Source organism: Kryptolebias marmoratus, linkage group LG22, assembly GCF_001649575.2.
Source record: "Kryptolebias marmoratus isolate JLee-2015 linkage group LG22, ASM164957v2, whole genome shotgun sequence".
Classification (NCBI taxonomy): domain Eukaryota; kingdom Metazoa; phylum Chordata; class Actinopteri; order Cyprinodontiformes; family Rivulidae; genus Kryptolebias; species Kryptolebias marmoratus.
Window position 1 is genome coordinate 6,210,575 of NC_051451.1, and position 20,238 is coordinate 6,230,812.

The 20,238-nt window shown below is 40.9% G+C and overlaps 1 long non-coding RNA gene across 2 annotated transcripts; it reads left to right on the top strand.

Annotated features, from left to right (window-relative positions):
• The first annotated feature begins 202 nt into the window (after positions 1-202).
• LOC112449914 lies at positions 203-9,559 on the top strand. 2 transcript variants are annotated; one of them, XR_003038470.2, is made up of 4 exons: positions 203-595; positions 7,671-7,829; positions 8,408-8,688; positions 8,766-9,559. It is a non-coding gene; the product is annotated as an uncharacterized LOC112449914 (long non-coding RNA). The 2 variants fall into 2 exon arrangements; XR_005232649.1 differs by having other exon boundaries at positions 8,408-9,559.
• Positions 9,560-20,238: the final 10,679 nt, after the last annotated feature.

Below are 20,238 nucleotides of genomic sequence, written 5' to 3' on the forward strand. Positions count from 1 at the left end.
TGTATCTGTTAACTTAGTGTTGGTATCTGTTTCACCACTCTGCAGTTCTTTTAGTTCTCCACCAGATGGTACCATGGAGCACAGCTGGCAGGGATGGCTGCAGCAGGTGTGTTTTCACACACCTGAAAATCATCTACCCTCATCAGGAGAAGCTTAAGAGTCTTCTGCCAGTCCTTCAACACCAGAGTGTTAACCTTAAGTGGTAACTCCTAGCCCTCTGAGCACCTGACTCAAACTATTTTTGATCGCCTTTACCTGAGATTTACCTTGTGCTCTCTGCTCCCTGCTTCAGGTTACTCCTGTCAACCTCTGGATTCGGTTCCAGTTTGCTCACCGGCTAAACTCAAGATCCTGCAATTCTTTAGTCTCTCTCGGATCTCTTTGTTCTGGTTGGCAGCTCTGGAATCCTCTTTCTTCGCTCCTCCTGCGGCTAGATCGAACCTGGTCCGCCCTCCACCGTGTTCCTTGGCAGTCAACCTACAGAATTCATCATCCCGATTTCCATTGCTCTAAGTCCCCTGGTTTTCCTCCAGACCCTTCATTAATCATTCAGCTCCCTCTCACCTCTCTCTGGCAGGCTTCCATTATTCTCCAAGTAAGTGTCCATCTGCATTCTCCTGTTCAGTTCCAAATCCATCACTCACCTCTCCTTCGTCTGTCTCCAGAGTTCCTGTTCGCCCACTGACCATACCTGCTCCTGGATCCATACCCCTGAACACTCTCCTCACTGCACATTCATTATTACTGTCAAATCTTTAACTCTTTCTTGGTTTCCTTTTGAGCTTTACTGCACGTGGGTTAGTAAGTACCAAAAACCATGACACTTAGAGGTTACAGCTATGATTTTAACGTAAATGTATGCTATTCTTCATTCATCATTCCACTTGACATAATAAGGCACTATTTTGGGCTGTCTTAACCACCAACCTTCTTGGGAAGTGGATTGTGTTCTCCTAAGCTTGCGTTGTCAAAGCAACTGCACCAAGACTTATATGGAATGTTATCTGTTGCATGGCTCAAGACCACAGCTTATCACCATAAACGTGTGTGTTGCAAGTGATTCATCTGTGCTGTGAAGTGAGCATTTTCAACAGGAGGATTTTGATGCACCACATTGTCAAAGTCAAGAAAAAAAAGCTCTGCTAAACTGTCCTGTTTCAGGGGTTTTACCTTATGTAAAGCTTTCATGTCCATGTGTCACAACAGATAAGTGTGTGTGTGTGTGTGTATATGTATGTCTTTTTTTTATACACGTTTATTTCCACCCACACCCCTTAAACCGCTATTTTTATACTTGGATGCGTTGATGACTGCGCGAGAGTTTGCTCGCCAACAGTGACGCAATCGCGCTGCCCCTGCGCGAATGTCCCGCCTTTAGCTTTGATTATGGCACGCGTTCGCTGTTGCATTGTATCGATAAGCTTCTGCAATGTCACAAGATTTTTTTTTTTTTTTTTTTTTTCCATCCAGTGTTGCATTAATTTTTCACCAAGATCTTGCATTGATGATGGTAGAGTCTGACCACTGCACAAAGCCTTCTCAGCACATCCCAAAGATTCTCAATGGGGATGGCGTTAAGCTCTGGACTCTGTGGTGGCCAATCCTTGTGTGAAAACGATGTCTCATGCTCACTGAAACACTCTTTCACAGTTCAAGCCCAATGAATCCTGGCATTGTCACCTTGGAATATGCTTGTTCAATCAGGAAAGAAAGTCCATTGATGGAATAACCTGCTCATTCAATATATTCAGGTAGTCAGCTGACCTCATTCTTTGAGCTCATACTGTTGCTGAACCTAGACCTGACTAACTGCAGCAACCCCAGATCATAGCACTGCCCCCACAGGCTTGTACAGTAGGCACTAGGCATGATGGGTGCATCACTTCAGCCACCTCTGGAACAGGGTAAATCTGGACTCATCAGACCACATGACCTTCTTTCATTGCTCCAGAGTCCAATCTTTATTCTCCATAGCAAATTGAAGCCTTTTTTCAGGTTAGCCTCACTGATTAGTGGTTTTCTTAAGGCTACACGGCTGTTCAGTCTCAATCCCTTGAGTTCCCTTCGCATTGTGTGTGTGTGTGTGTGTGTGTGTGTGTGGAAATGCTCTTACTTTCACTATTAAACGTAACCCGGAGTTCTACTGTTGTTTTTCTTTGATTTCACCAAACGTTTAAGTGATCGTCGATCACGATAATTCAGGTCTCCGCTATCCTTTCAGTTTTTAATGTGTTGAACAGTTCTTAACCCAATTTTAGTAGTTTCTGCAATCTCCGTAGATGTTTTCTTTGCTTGATGCATGTCAATGATTTGACCTTTCTCAAACAGACTGACATCTTTTCCACGACCACGGGATGTCTTTCGACATGTTGGTTTAAAAAATGAGAAGCAACTCATTGCACCACTTGGGGTTAAATAACTTGTTGCCAGCTGAAACATAATCACTCATGCAGTAATTATCCAATAGGAGGCTTGTACTTATTTGCTTAGTTAAATCCAGGTGGTGACTTTTTTTTTTTGCATTATAACAATCAGGTTTCTTCTGTGGTGTTGTGAGTCAGAATCTGAATGGATTGTTGTTTAAAAAAAAAAAACAGGAACAACATAAACTAAGCATTGTTCCAGTTTTTATTTATTTTACATGTCTTCAAAATTTGTGGGGGACATTTAGCTTTTTGGAAACTCAGTTCTGGCTATGCCACTGGTGTGTGTGTGTCTGTGTGTATGTACTATATTGCCAAAAGTAATCACTCACCTCCCTTCACACACACATGAATATCAGTGACATCTCATTCTTAATCCATAGGGTTTCATATGATGTCGGCCCACCCTTTGCAGCTATAACAGCTTCATCTCAACTAGGAAGGCTTTCCACAAGGTTTAGGAGTGTTTATGGGAATTTTTGACCATTCTTGCAGAAGCACATTTGTGAGGTCAGACACTGGTAGTTGAGAAGGTCCAACTTCTGAAAAACAACCTCACACCATAATCCCTCCTCCACCAAACTTTACAGTTGGCACAGTGCAGTCAGATAAGTACTGTTCTCTTAGCAACTACCAAACCCAGATTCGTCCATCAGATTACAAGACAGATAAACGTTATTCATTCCTCCAGAGAACACTTCTCCAGAGTCCAGAGGTGGTGTGGTTTACAACACTGCATCCATCGATTTGCACCAGATGATGTAAGGCTTGGATGCAGCTGCTCGGCCATGGAAACCCATTCCTTGAAGCTCTCACTGTTTTTGAGCTAATCTGAAGGCCACATGAAGTTTTGAGGTCTGTAGCTGTTGACTCTGCAGAAAGTTGGCGACCTCTGAGCTCGCTCTGTGATTTTATGTGGCCTACCACTTCAGTTGGTGTCGTTCTCAATCATTTCCACTTTGTTATAATACCACTAACAGCTGGCTGTGAAATATTTAGTACCAAGCTAATATTGACAACTGCACTTATTGCACAGGTGGCATCCTATCACGGTACAAAGCTGGAATTCACTGATTTGGATGACAGATCCCACTCTACACTTTTGGCAGTACAGAGTGTATGTGTGTGTCTGTATTTATGTAATTATATATGTGGCACTGACATGCATGCGGCTCACCGAACAGCCAGGGCGCGCAGGATCCCATCATGCCATTCTTGGCGGAGTTCAGAATGGACACGGGGAGTGGGGTGGAGTGTCGGTCCATGGCGCCATACAGACCATACTCGGCCATGATGCTGCTGTGGCCCCAACACTTCTCACGCTTACGCCATTTAGCCCGTCGGTTTTGGAGCCAGACCTGCAACACAAAACACAAACGTCTGTAAGCGTTCACAAAATCCAGTAAACAAATAATGAACAAACAAATATCATAAATACAACAAAACAAACATGAATAAATCACAAACTACAAAAAATTTTGGAAAAGAATACTATAAAATTGTTAGGATCTGGGTTTTTGTATTCAGTTTGTTCATTGTCATATTTTTGCCTCCCTGATGTGCTGCCCTGCTGGTTGCTCGTGCCTCGTCGCCTCCCATGCTCTGTTTGGTTTTCGTCTTGTCTCAGGTCTGTTCATGTTTTGTTTAAGTTAGTGTTTTTGTATTTAGTTTGTTTTGCTGCCATGTCAGCCTTTGCTTTGGTTTGCCTTTTATTTCTAAATAAATAAGCTTATTTTTCAATAGGAGTCTGCGCTCAGGGTTCGCTTCCTTCACCCCACTCCATGACAAAAATACCAATCAGTTTACAATAAAAATACCCTTAAAAATTACAAATAAATCTTTAATAATGTAGTTACTAATTACGCTGTGAACACCTAATACCTAAATAACAAACAGTTACAAGACATTGGATAAAAAAGAAAATACTGACTAGTTTTTGCTGAGTAATGATCAAACTTTTATCTGACTTTATTAAGTTTAAGTTTACCTGTATTCTTTCTAGTTTATATTTTAAATATCAAATATGTCAAGAGGTTATCTGCATCGAACCACTGTATGTGTATTTTATATTTACAAAGTTTGTTCTGGCAAATACAGTTATTTAATTAAAAAAGGAAACGGACCAAAAAAATAAACTTTTAACCTGAATGAATTAAACTGCAGCTGTTGATTCTGTCATATAATGAGCCTGATTTGTTAATGCTTTTATATCTGTTTACAAACTCATGAACATTCTATTTATAAAGCATTAATGCATCCTTCATAAAGCTGTGTTTATTGTAAAGTGGTACTGAAACTCATGATTGTGGAAAAAGTCACTGTGAAAGTCTGAAATGCAGCAACATGCAGTCAGAATTTATTTAATTTGTTTTTCAAATCTCATTTCTGCATGATTACAGCCATTTTTATTATCTTTGTCATGAAAAATGCTGAATCTGCCTGTTTCCTGCTCAAACAGAGCCAACAGTCCTAACACCACTCAAGAGTCCAACACAAATCAATTTTAGCGATCACATCAGTCCAAACGTGAAGAGAGGTTTGCGTTAAACTCTGAGGCAGAAATTCACACAGAATGAAATTTATTCTTGTTTGTCTAATGTAACTGGAGATGATGTCTTTCCTAATGTTTTAACTGGCTTGTTCAGAGTATGATCAGGAGGTCCAAATTTACTTGAAAAATAGGAAATACAATAACTTTAAGTGAATTATGACACACCTCTGCCTCCTGGCTCGCTGTTTAAAAGTTCAATTCTGCAGCTGAAATGAAAACCAAAAATGTAAAAACAGTGACCATCTCTATGCAGTTCGCCCTGAATATTCAGTCAAAATGTCATATTCAGAGTTTTCTGTTGTTGAAATCTATTTTTATGACAGAAAATCTTCAGCATATGTGTTTAGAAGTGTGTAATTTTTAAGGTCAGCCTTTGTGTAAATGTGACTCTGACAGTTGGTGCCTCACCACCCTTAACTCCCACCAACGTCGCTGCTGAAAAGTTCTTTTTGACCAAAAAAAACTAAATTATGGATATTTGCCATACACATCCACTTTAACTATACATAGTTCACATGTAACATCACACTTGCGGACACTTCACCTCTCATTGCAACAGGCAGTAGCTTCAGCGACGGCAGAGGAGACATTTTGTTTTAATTGTTGGCTATTTTTGACTGTAGTCACAACCAGTGGTGGTTGGTGGTGATATTTGTAGGGTGGGCTAACAGATATATAATAAAACACTGCAGTTTGGATTCCAACAACAGATTCCACTTTGGATTCCACTTCAACATGAAAATTAGTATCTTGTGGTTGATTGGGCAACTGTGTGTCATGATTTGAGTTTTTTTTTATTTTATTTTGAATATGCAAATAATACCTAGTTTCCTACTAAATACATAATAACATACAACTCACAATATCAAATAAAATCTGAAGGAAGCAAAATAACTATAGAACATCATAACCAAGAAAAAAAATGTAACTAGCATAATCCAAAAAAGAAAAACGGGAGTGAATAGAAGCATAGCTTATTATCCTTCACCCCTTTGTTCAGCTAGAAGTAATACATCACCAGGGACGGCTGGATCAGTGGGCTAGTAGGGCTAAGCCCTCCCTGGTGTTTACAATATAAATGTTATGTAAAAGTTTGTTTTAAGATTGTCTTTGTGATGAAAAAGAACATAATGACAATTTATAGCAGGTTTTATCAAATTGGATACTTCTGTTGTTGAAATCCAAACTGCAGAGTTTTTTTTATACATCTATTAGCCCACCCTACAAATATCACCACCAGCCACCACTGTACATAACCATATAAACCATATAAACACATGCGCATATATATATATATATATATATATATATATATATATATATATATATATATATATATACACAATTTTTTTACATACATACACATACCTACATATTTGTACATGCATACTTACATATTAAACCAATATATATTAGTACCTCTACAAATACATGACTTCCCTACCATCACTATCTCAATTTGTGATAAACAATCTTATTCATTCTTATTATTCTTATTCTGTCTCGTTGTTATGTGTGATTAGTTTTTCTCATGTGTCACTATTCATCTAGCCTTAGCTCAGCAGTTCTCCAGTCAGCCTGACACGCCCACCTACACCTGTCCCAAGTCATTATTCAGTCACCTGTGTCCACTTCCTAGTGGATATCCTCGCTGGTTCATTGTTGGTTCTCTTGTCACAGTCAGGTTCTCTCCTTGTGGCTCCTCGTGATCCTCAGTGTCAAATATTTGGTTCTTGTTGTTTCTTGCTGCTATATCAGCCTTTTGTTTTCTCTTTGTTTAATAAATCAGTTCTGTTTTTATGAGAAGATGAGTGTGCATTCTGGGTTCCTTTCCCTACAACCTGTTAGTTACAGCATTCTCTTTAACCACTCTGAGCTAAATTATTATAAATTAAAATGTTCATGACTTTATGCTTTCAGGTTTCAAGTTTATTTGTAAAGCACATTTCAGCACAGGGCGATTCAAAGTGGTTTACATCATAAAAACACAAAATTAAAAAGTCATAAAAACAACATGCAAAAACGACAACATACAGTCACCAAATGAAATAGCAGTACAAATCCATTTATTATGATTCAAAAGTAACTCTAAACAGGTGTCTGTTTAGCCTTAATTTGAAAGGAACTCAGTGTTTCAGCTGTTATGCAGTTTTCTGGAAGTTTGTTCCAGATTTGTGGTGCATAGAAGCTGAATGTTGCTCCATGTTTGGTTCTGGTTCTGGGGATGCAGAGTGAACCAGAACCAGAAGACCTGAGTGGTCTGGAAGGTTGATACAACAATTGCAGATCTTTAATGTATTGTGGTGCTAATCCATTCAGTGATTTATAAAATAGCAGAAGTATTTTAAAGTCTGTTCTCTGAGCTTTTGCTGTTTTGCTTTTTATGAAGGCAGAAATACTCTGGTGGTTAAGTATGACTGCTAATAAACCCTAAATACAGAGTAAAATAGGAAAATCATTAGATTGTAAATTTTTACCTAATGATTATTTGTTGTAATGTTCCGTTCTATTCCAGTCCTTGTCTTAGTTACTGCCTGTGTTGTAAAACACTTTGAGTTGCCTTGTACTGAAAAGTGCTATATAAATAAATGTACCTACCTACCTGGCTCATGCCTTCATCACCTTGATTCTTCCACCTTTACTCTGTGTTGTCTCGCCCCTTTATAACCCCTGCATGTCCTCATTTTCTCTGCCAGATTATCGAAAGTATTATGCAAGTATACTTCCAGCACTTCAGCTCTAGCCTTCTAGTTACGACCCACGCCCACGACTTCTGGACTCTCCCTTTTGCCTGGCCCCTGTCGGATTACTGCTGGATTCTTCCTTCCTGGGCTCTGACCCCTGCCTGCGACCTGGTATATTCTCATTTGTCAGCCCCTTTTGACTATTCTCTCTGCTCTTGGCCTCTCTGTGCATGACCATTGCCTGATCTACCCTGTTTTCTGTACCAGACAGGAAGCACTCCCCGTCCCCACATTGTTAACACAACTTACCAATTCCAGAGGTTCTCCTCCTGTTGCTGCAGAATCAATAAAAACAAGGTTTTTTTTCTACTCCTGTGTCAAGACTGAATTTCCAGGTCCCTCCAGTCTGTCCTAACAGTTTGTGATACTTTAAAGAAACTTATCACTGTTTTTACAAACTAAATGATTAAACTTTACAGTAAGATATCCTTGTTCATCAGGAGAACAGTTTGCTCAACTTGTATTATGATCATGTCTGGTTTCATCATGTTTTGCAATACCATGCCACTAGTCACTCCTCATTCAGCTCACCTGCGCCTGTCCCCTGATTACTGCTCCCACACCTGCTCCATGCCCTTTATAGTCTCCTCCTCTCCACTCCTCCAGTGCTAGATTAGCAAACACGCCATGCAGTTTTACAGCATTCTCTGACTGACTTCATGTTCCTAAACTACGCTATTGCTCCCCAGATTTACCACTGTGCCTTGCCCTTGTCTGACTCTCCCTGGCTGACGGATATCTGGACCACGACCCTTGCCTGTTTCTCAGACTCGGATCCTTTCCTGCCCCTTTGGATAAATATCTCGCTCTCTGCCTTCCTGGTAATGACCATCGCCTGTCTGACAACGAGGTTGGTTTTGTCCCTGAGACCTACCTGGTGAGAACGCCAAGCCAAGCCCCCGCTCTGTTACTCCTCTCGGTCATCACACTCCTATTGATCCTCTCCACTCTTCGACTCACAGTAACCCAGGTTAGTGTCTCCATCTTTGCAAGATCCAACTTCCAGTGTTTCGTTCGGATCACCAAACTCCCCTCTCTCTCCCCCAGAGCTGCTGCCAGTGTTACTGTTGTTGAGTGTTAAAGTCTGTCAGTTGTTATATTAAACTACTTTAACTTTTTACTCTTATGTTGTGGCTGAATTATCAGGTCCCTTTAGTGAATCTTGTCAACTTGTTGCTCTTTTATTAAAGGTTTAAGTTTCTGTTGGGTAAATAATATAAAATGTAAGGGCACATTGACATGAAGATTAAAGTACATTTTGTTAAAATTATTTATTTTTTTTCATTGCAAATTGATCAAAACTCCATTTCCTTCTACTTATCTGACCACAGTGAAGCTGAAGTTTCAGAGAAACCACCTCACAGTGCAGAAAGATCAGTGTGCGAATGTGCAACTGTGTGGAAGTTTGGCTTCAGTTTGACCTGTTTGTGTCTTTATATTCAGGCTGCCACACTCTCAGCATGTTTGTCTTACTTTTCACATTTAAAATGTGTGTTACAGTTAAAATGTAAAAATTATGCTGGTAGAAACAGAACTGGTCTCAGAGGAACATTAAACAGGTTTTACCAGAGTTGCTGAAATGACAAATGCATTACCTGTAAAACATAAATAAAATTTAAGTGTGTGACAAACTTGAGACGTGTGTGTGTGTGTATTTGTCTCTGGGGGTGGTACCGTATGAAGCAGCACTTTTTTCTCCCTGCAGACTTGCGTTAAACACATCTAAATGTGACTCTTTTGGTATAAGAACTGCAGTTCTGAGCTGGAAAACATCTGTGAGTAAACCTTTTCATCATTAGGTTTAGTCAGAATTATGATACTGAAGTCAGAAACAAGACAACGACTCATTCATTCAACGACAATTCATCAAAACAAGACACTTTGTGGTTGTCAGGATGGGTGGAGACGGAGGCGAACCCAGAAAACAGACTCATGCTAAAGAACTAAAGAAAAACTGATTTATTAAAACAAAAACAAAAGCTGACAAGGCAGCGAACAAAAACATAAACTAAATCCTGGAGCAAAGGTGGGTCACGAGAATGGACGGGACAAGACTCTGAGGACATAAAACAAGAACACGAAACAAGGACTAATGAAACAAATGATCCGACGGCGTGGTGGAGAAAATGACCGGGTTTTAAATACAGAATAATGAGGTAAGTGGGAACAGTCGAATGATAATAATTGCTGACAGGTGGAGATGGGCGTGGCAGGTAAACAGATGACAAAGCTGGGGAGATGTAGATGAAAACAAACACAGACACAAGAGACCAAGGCAGAAAGAACACGAACCAAACTAACAAGATAATTGAATAAAATAAACAATAAACACCAACCCAAATCCCGACAGTGGTGAATAATTTTTTTACTAATTCATGAGAAAGGCAGATAGTTCTGTTATCAGTCTGTTTTAATTAAATGTTAATTATGAATACAAAGTTTTATAATTTTTTTCTTTTACTATTTAGTTTTACATTCAGTTTTGTCTACATGTTTTAGTTTTTATGTTTGCAGTTTGTGTGACAAACATGAAACTTTAAGATGGAGATTTCAGAGCAACACTCCTGAGTCACCTTATCCATTTTATTATTATTACCTGAAATTTTTGTTGAACAGTGTTTTAAAACCATTTTTTCACATGCAGGGTTTTCTCTAAAGTGAACATGTATTTTGAAAATGAAGAAGAAATTGTGGCAATCTGCCTTTCGGCCTCCTGTGTTCGCACCTCCGGTTTTCCCCTGATTGGTTGGCAGACTCATTATTCGCAGCTTCAGCGGATCAAGTTCGTCTACTCTTGGGTTCTTAAGGCAGTATGGAAAAACAGATCAACGCTGGAGCATCGTTTACCACTGGTAATCCGTCTCAGCCTCTCACAAGCCTTGCTTACCTGAGTTTGTCTAACCAGTCTTTGTTCCTGTGCCGGTCCAGAGTTCCTGAACCAGTGAGCAGTTGTTTCGATCTGTTTGAAGACGCCTACCTGCGAATTATCTGAGAGTCACTTACCTGTTGATGATCCGACCCGAAGCCAGTCTGCCTCCGACCAATCTGGAAGTCCACTTACCTGAGCATAGTCCACCTGTAAATACTTACCACGGGAATCTGGGACCTCACCTCAGAGCACCTACTACCTACCTACCTGGCAAGCAGGCCACATTGACTCACACCTTGGCCATGACTCCTCAGAAGAGTGTTGAGAAGGCCATTGTCAAATATGTTGTACATGGTGTGAAGTGAAAACTATAATATAGACACTCCTTACCAGTTAGAATAAGGTATTAATGTTCTGTAATTCTATTGATTGTATTAACCTAAGGATGAGTGTAACTCTGCATTAGCTGGCGAGGTCATGGGAGTTTATGGGACTGCATGTACCAAGCACGGAAGATAACACGGTCTGGGGGAGTCAGCTAAGCGGAAGCCGGAACCCCTCCGAAGGAGGACACCTGCAGAAGATGGAGAAAAACAAGTCCATATATAGAGTTCCGGAGAGATGACTGAATGAGTATGGGCCAGCACTTTGTTTAGGTTAAAATGCTATGTCTTAGTGATTTAGCTCAGACATCTTCTGGTGTTCCTGCTGTGAGCTGGTAAGGAGTATCCCCCTTAGTACTAAGGCTAATAAATCTCTTAAACTGAAGATACTGCTTCTGACCATTTTTGACTCCTGGTTTTTCTGTGCATTTTCCGGTCCGTCGTGAGGAGAGGTTTTTTAAAGTTTGAGTTTCATTTAGGTATTCTGTCTCCTCAACAATGGGCTGTGGCTCTTCTCAGTAGTCGAGCAGGAGCCATTCAGAGAATTCATCAAGGACCTTGTCCCTAATGCCAAGATGCTGTCACGGGTGACGCTCACATCCAAGATCGAAGATGGCTTTAACGAAATGAAGGCTGCGCTGATTGAAGCAATGAAGGGGGTCGACTACGAAGCTACTACTACTGATTGCTGGTCAGTGAGAAGGCGAGGGTTCATTGGCGTTACGGCACACTGGATCAACCCGGATAATCTTGAGAGATGTTCAGCAGCCTTGGCATGCCGACAGCTGAGGGGATCCCACACTTTTGATCTCTTGGCCAATGCGTTGAATGACATCCACGCAGAATTTGAAATCAGAGGCAAGTTTGTGAGGACAACCACTGACAATGGTGCAAACTTTGTCAAGGCTTTTCGAGTGTTTGGGGAGAATGAAAACAACAATGAAGAGGGAGTTGAAGCTGAAGCGCAGTCTGAAGATGAAGGAGATACTGGAGTGCCTGAGGAAGATGTGGAGTACATTGACACTGCAGCTCTGCTGCATGAAGATGATGGGTTTGAATTCCAGCTGCCAAGACACCAACACTGTGCTTGTCATATTCTAAACCTCATCGCCAGTGAAGACTCCACAAATGCAAACTCCAGTGATGCGTACAAGAAGCTGCACCATGCAACGTTTGCCAAGTGTTATGGCCTGTGGAACAAATATGGAAGATCCACACTTGCAGCAGAGATGGTCGAGGATGTCTGTTCTCTTCAACTTCTAAGGCCAAATAAAACAAGGTGGAACTCGTTGTTCATGGCCGTGGAACGTCAACTCAGGATTTGTAAAGAGAAGGGAGAGGGAGCCTTAAGAGCTGTTGCCACCGACCTGAAGGTCCCAATGTAAGTAGGCCTAAGGTTTTTTTCTTCAGTAAAAATAGAACAGCTGCAGATAAACAAATGGCAATGTGAATAACAGTGTCTATTATAAACAAAAATCACTGGAAATCTATCAGAAATGTCAATTTTCTATTCAGTTTTATAATCCTTTGTTCCATCTAACAAAAATCTGGATGCGTCTTCTTTTTTTGTCAACACAGGTTCAACCCAGCCGAACACGCATTTCTCACAGAGTATGCTGCTGTAATGAGCTCTGTCGCCCAGGCAACCAACATACTGCAAGCAGAAACCAACACACAAATGGGTTGGCTACTTCCGACAATTCACCTGCTACAGATTAATCTCGACAAAGTCAAGTTGCAGCTGAAGTACTGCAGGCCTCTTGTTGATTCTTTACAGTCTGGAATTCAGAACCGATTTGGGCGTATGTTCAAGGATGCCGAGCTGGTTGCAGCTGCAATTCTTCTTCCCAAATTTCGAACAACATGGACGAAGGACGATGCCACCATTAAAATGGGTAAGCTTATACATTAATGAGTACACGCATCTGCTTCAGTAGTGATGGTACATGTTGACATGCATGTTGACTGCATTCATGCAGCTCAAAACCATGTCAGTCCCACTACCATGCGTTACTGTGAGCGTGGGACACATTTCTTTTTACTAACTTCACCAACACATACTTGACACCATCTAAAACAAATTTGTTTATCTTGGTGTTATCAGACCACATGACATGCTTCCAGCAATCCATAGTCTTTCTGTCTCTGAGACCATGATAAACAAATTTGCTTTAGATGGTGTCAAGCATGTGATGGTGACCAAATGAGAAGTACAAAGAAGTGTCTCATGCTTAGTCAAGAATGATGGTGGGACTGACTTGGTTTGGGATTGCATGAATGCCGTCAACACATTGGGAAGCGTTCATGCATCAATAGAGTTGCTTGTTAGTTGGTACACGAAATAATTAATGTAGGGAAGAAAAAAAATCAAATGCTTTATTTCACTACTTTAGACTATGGTCACAACATGGCAGAAAGCTGCATCGTTTAAGTGCTACAACTCTTCTATATTTTTGTATTTCAGGAATTGACTACATCAAGCAGCATCTTGAGGATCCCTTCATGCAGCCTTGTGATGCGACCAGGTCGAGTTCTTCGGATTGTTACAGCTCCAATGTGGATGTTTTGTTTATGTCACTGAAGTAATGTCCTGCTCTGCTTTAGGCTCCACCTCTTCTACGATTAGGTGCTGTGTCCTCGGCTTCCCTCCAATCAGCAATTATCTGCCGGCTACTTAATGGCTGTGAAGCTGCACTTCAAGGCCTTTTGGCCATTTGTCTGCCATACCCCCCTCTGTCGGGTCCATGTGGGCCTAAGCACTTTGTTTAACTGGGGAGATGTACATCTGATCAGACTGTTTGGGTAGGGGAGAGCTGCCTTTTTGTTTATTCTCAGTTTTTCTCCTGTTTTTGTGATTGTTAGGAAGATTATCTTGTAGGTTTGTATTTTTCTTTCTGTGGATTTAGGTAAGTTTACTTTTACTTTTGGTAGGGCTGTTTTGTTTGTTATGTTGGCCTGAGCTCTCCCTGAAGTTTTGACAGTCTGAACTGTACCAGATACCCTGGTGTAAAATAAAACATCTTAACTGTCAAACCGCCTCCTCACTGTCACTGCTAGAATTTATGTTAGCCCCCTTCTCTACTCCTAGACTAAGCTAAGGGGACGTAACAGGATGAAGATGACTTCTTCTCATCTCTGCAAGCATCAAAGACCCAAGATGGCACCAAACAATTTGATGCCTACCTGTCCTGCTCAGCAGACCACATGGATTTGCTCAGGTCCTTTCCTTCTGTCTGCAAGCTGTCTGTCAAGCTCAACACGCCCCTCCCAGCATCTGCAGCATGCGAACGGCTGTTCAGCATAGCAGGTCTTGTGTTCAGCCTACGAAGAGTACGGCTAAATTCTAGGCACTTTGAAAGCCAGCTGCTTTTGAAGATGAACAGAAGGTTTTACAGTTTCAAGTGATAATGGGGTTTTGTGCAAGGATGACCACAAGGGAGGTTGAGATTTGGAGGGGAAGAAAAAAAGTTGAGGACAAAAGTGTAGAGGGGATGGGATGAGGGGCTTGTGTTTGCAAAATGTTTAAGATTTAGTTTATAGGCCTGAAGTGCAATAACAGTACCAATTTTTTATTTTTCTCTGGTGAGATGTACACCTCATTGCAGCACTGCCTTTTTTATGTTTTAAGGTAGTTTACAAAAAAGGTCTCCCTCTTCAGATTCCAAATAAGCTGCATTTCCCTCCCAATTCTTTTTTCTTTTCCATAATGACCAGTTGTGTGCACCAATAGTTTGTGAAGTAGAGTAATCGTAACAGCTTTTTTTCTTCATGTTGGCCGCATTTTCTGGACTGACTATTTATTTTTCTCATTTTCAGCACTGACCTTACTTGAAGGGAAAACTTAAGTCATACAAAAACTTTGTATTTTCTGTCCTGGAGGGTATACTAAGAAGCTGGTTCAGTTGTAAAGCAGGTTAAGTTAACTTTGTGGTAGAGATAAAGCACCTAATTTTCTTAACTAAATGATGCCAGCAGGTATATCTGTTAGCAGATTTAATTTTGCCTGCACTTGGTTGTGTACATTATTTTAAGTGTATTTGACAAGTTTACCAAAATATAAAAAAAGTAATTCAAATTGCATTTTCCTTGTTTTACTTTTTACTTATACTTTTCATTACATTACTTGAGTACATCCATTTTTACAGCAATTTCCATACTTAAGTACAAGACGTTTCAGATACTTTAAGACTAACTCAAGTAACATTTCAGTCAATGACTTGGACTTTTAACAAAGTCATATTTTGGAGAGGTACCTATACTTTTACTTGACTCTGAGATTTCAGTACTTTATACAACACTGGTAAAGTGAAATTGCAATAAAAAGTACAAACAAAAGAACTCACCAAACTCTGCTTCAGTTGGAAATGCGCAGGATCTTTGAGACAGTCTTCAAAGCTGTCAACTTCTGCCATTGATGACAGTGGAAACTGGACAGGGATAGGTACATCCATCTGCTGGGCTCAGCCTGCTGGTCAAATAATTGATCTTGGCAGCCAGTTGCTCTTGCTGGTGTTTTATATGTTCCAGCAAGCCTATTATATGGACTTCTGCAGCTGTTAGAAAGAATGGAAATATAAATAAATCAACTTCAGTCCAACTGGAATGACACAATGAAGTTTGTTTGGTTTTTTTTTAAACATATGCCAAGACATTTTTAAACGTCAGGACACAAGGTGTTTGCAGAAATCAAAAAATCAGCTTTTATATTGTAGACTTATTAAACAGGCCACAGAAGGCCTAGCCAAACATCACATCTCAGCTTTAAAAGCTCAACTCCACGCTCTCCATTTCTGAATTGAGAAAGCTCCTCAGATGAGAAGCGAAACGTCTTCAACTACAGAATAGAAGTCCAATTGTTTTTGTTTTTTAACCTTTTTTGAATTTTCCATGGCCTGGATGACTGAGAATCTACACCAGCACACAACCACACACCACCCTCAACAGAGAGATGGCGGAAAATTAATTCCCCCCCCTCCTCCATAAACATACTGTAGCGCTTTCCCTTGTTATGCGTGGTAACTCACACAAAGCGCGACTCTCATGGATGCTGAACGGTTATTTTATTCCTAGCTGTTGTCGGCCTCAGCCACGCAGTACAGATCCACAACCATCCTGGGCGCCACTTGGTTATGTCTCCACAACCCACACCTGTGGAGAGGTGCTGGGCTGGAGCTCTCACTGCCTGTTGACCTGCCTCCAAGGCGCAAAGACCCCTGAAGCAACCAGCTCCAAACACCTACAAGAGGAACCGGACATCTCGCAAGTTCCGGAGCAATACCATGACCTGAGAGAGGTGTTTAGCAAACATCAAGCCACCTCATCAACCTTACGACCGTGCAATTGATCTTCTGCCCGGTACTTGTCCCCTCAAGGGTCAAATGTACTCCCTGTCCTGTCCAGAAGAAAAAGACATGAGAGACTACATTAGTGAGGCCCTCAAAGCTGGCATCATCCGTCCATCTTCTTCACCGGCAGGGGCAGGGTTCTTCTTCGTCAGCAAGAAGGATGGGACCTTACGTCCGTGCATCAACTTTCGGGGCCTCAATGACATCACGGTGAAGAGTCGCTACCCTTTACCCCTAATGAACACTGCATTTGAACGCATTCAGGGGGCCACCATTTTTACTAAATTGGATCTAAAAAATGCTTACCACCTCGTGCGGATCCGTGAGGGAGACGAGTGGAAGATGACCTTCAACACCCCTACCGGCCATTATGAATATCTTGTCATGCCTTTCAGGCTGACTAATGCCCCTGCCGTATTTCAGGCATTAGTCAATGATGTCCTGAGAGACATGATTGGTCAGTTTGTGTTTGTCTATTGTAATGGCAGAATTTACTATAGGGTAACACCTGTTCTTTATAAGTCCTGATAATGTTATGACTTCTGTTCCAAGTCCCATGGGTTCTCACAGAATGAACTTGTTTATAGAAGTGATGCTGAATTTTCTTCTCATGGGAACCAGACTGACTTGCCTTTCCCCTAACTGCTCCTTCCGGTCCAGTATTTCAATATCTTTCATAAAAGCACCTGTGTTGACTTGGGGGACCAGAGCTTTGATTCAGAGCTTCCCTGTTCAGACCTGGGACTCTGATATTGATTGTTAATTGTCTTCACTGTTCTCTATATTTTGTGCACAATATATAAATAAACCTGTTTGAGTGATTTCATCTAACAGTGTCTGGAAATTGAGTTTTTGCTGCCACAACACTATTTAGACGACATACTGATTTTTTCTGACAGTCTCAGCACTCACATCACCCAGGTCCGCTCAGTACTTCTCCGCTTACTCCAGAATAATCTGTTTGTAAAGGCAGAGAAGTGTGAATTTCACGTATCCATGACTTCTTTTCTGGGGTTCGTGATTTCGCCCAATCAGTTGTCCACGGAGCCAAGTCAAATCTCAGCAATCGTTGACTGGCCTGTTCCTAGAGAGAGGAAGCAGCTCCAAAGATTTCTGAGCTTTGCTAATTTCTACCGCTGGTTTATCGGCAATTATAGTATAGTGGCCTTCCCCCTTCACGCACTCACCTCCTCAAAATCTCAGTTTAAATGGAATTCTTCCGCGGACCAGTCCTTCAAGAAACTCAAGCACCTGTTCACCTCTGCTCCTGTGCTTCACTCTCCGGACCTCTCCCGACAGTTCATCGTGGAGGTGGATGCCTCTGACACAGGTGTAGGTGCCATTTTGAGTCAGAGGTATGATGATAACAAGACACATCCTTGTGCATTTTCTTCCTGAAGTTTGTCCTCTGCAGAGCGCAACTACGATGTTGGTGATCGTGAGCTGCTAGCAGTCAAACTGGCCGTGGAGGAATGGAGGCACTGTCTCGAGGGGGCTAAGGAACCATTCGTGGTTTGGACAGATGCTACATGTAACTGTCTGGTTGTCATTTAATAAAGACGTGTTAATCGTTCACTCCTGTGTTGAGGCTGAATTACCGGGTCCAAAAACTGATTCTTGTCCAAAATTCATCCTTTAAATGTTGTCAGAGCTTTCCCTTTCCAGTATTTGAATTTGTTTTGATTTATTTTTTTTACCTTTTCTAAAGTGTTTTCAGTAAAGATTAAATTTCTACTTTAGGAATGTTTTCTGTAGTCATAATAATATTGCATAATAAAAGTTAAAAGAAATGTATTTATATCTTACATCTTACTATTATAGACTCCTACTTTGAGTGGATTTATTTACACTCTGAGGCAATATTTTTTTCTGATATTTAGAAAACATAGTTTCCTAATATAAAAATCTTTATATATGTCATAGTTTTGGTATTTTCAGTTTGTTGTTTTGATTATTGTCTTGTTTCAGTTTAGTTTTTCCTGTTCATGTTTGCTGTCACTATTCACTCCTCCCCAGTCACTCTTTTGCCCCTGATTATCTGCCACGCCCATCTCCACCTGTAAGTCATTGTAATCACTCACCTGTGCCCACTTCCCATAATTATCCCCTGTGCATATAACCTGGTCATTTTCTCTCACACACCACTGGATCATTCCGCTTTGCCTGCTCTTTATCGTTCATCCTCGTCATGCCTTCGCTTCTGGTTTTTGGATTTTGTCTTTGTTAAGTTTTGCTGCCACGTCAGCCTTTTGTTTATTATTTTAAGGAATAAATTAGTTTTCATTATCTTCCGCAATGAGTCTGCGTTCTGGGTTCCCCACCACCATATCCCCACCACCTGACAATATACCCTTAAACCTTTATTAAAAACATGCTTGAATTTTTTTTTATTCTTCATTAAACATTAAAGGGTAAAATTTTGACATGTTGTTCTGGCTCAGTTTAATAAAGGACATCCTCTGGGCCTACATCCAGAGCACTAAATGAGTTCCTGGCAGTTTTCTAAGAGCCCTGATCAGAAGTGGAGAGCTGCCATTAATGGGTGTGGCTAGAGGTTATACATGTTGAGTTCATAAACTTCAAACTTAACTTTGTTTTTCACTTGAAAATGACGACATTTAAGAACATTTTGTTCAAGAGTGAACCTCTGCTGTAACCTGAAAGATTTTTTTTGGATAAACTTTATCTTCATACAGTAAAAAGTTCATCCTGTCTCCAAAGTATTTTTCAACAGCCATCCTGCTTTGATGAGAGGCAGACACATCCTGGAGGACATCTACAGTGTGAGGAGGTTTTCTTGTACCTGTTGGACAGCCTAGGTCAAGGCTGATCACTATTGATTTCAAGGACATGGGGTCAAACATCAACATCACAGTTGACCTAAAGCTCTAACTATGGAACAGTGTAATGTAGGAATGTAAAACTGCACAGATGGACACCTCATGGGTCAAAGATGATGCCTGTTGATTTTAAGGTTCATGGGGTCAAAGGTCAAGGTCACAGGTAACCCCTTTGTTAAAAACTTCTAACTGCTCTTACATGTGACCCTTTTGTTTCTTCCACCAAGGAGGTTCTGTTTCTGGTTGTGTCTGTTGGTCCGTTTGTCTGTCTGGTAGCAAAGATCAGGTAAAAACTAAAGAACAGATTTGGATGAAATGTTGGGGTTGTCCCAAAGAAACAATGAATTGAATGTTGGTAGTGAACCAGATTTTGAACTGGATTGCACTAATTTCTCATTACGCTGTGGCCTTGGCGAAAGTTTGCGCTCCCTGAGTGCTTCTAGTTTTAATTTCCGTATTTTCCGAACTACAAGGCGCACCTGAATATTAGCCGCACAAGCTAAAATTAGGGGAAAATCCTGTTTTGTTCATACATTAGCCGGACCGGACTAAAAGCTGCAGGTGTTTTAATGTTTAATTACCATATGTATGAGAATATGGGATTGTCAGAAAAGAGATGGCTGTTTGGGAACACATCCCTTTTAATAACATTTTATAAAACAAGTTATAGGTACATATTTGCATGACTTTTTACGTATATGTACGAGTACCGATAATTAAAAGTACGAAACATGTACTGTGCTGTTTAAACGAGTAGCAAATGTACTGTATAACAATAACCTACAGCACACCGGAAAAATATAATCGGCCTACCTTTTGGGCTAAGGTGCACTTGTTACGCCGAGGCATGTTCCCCCATCAGATACAGTTCCCCCTGCGTCTCCGTGCCGCCCACGCGGCAAAAAACACGCGTGCTTGAACTACGGTCTGTCTGTCTATCTATCACACTTGCAAAACAGAGGGGTCAACTTTGTTGAAACACGTTGTTTGGCCTTTCACGGTATCCATAGTTCTCTTGCAGCGTGAGCACAGCGTGAGCACAGCGTGGCGGTTACGAGCCCTGAACAAGCACGTTTTTTGCCG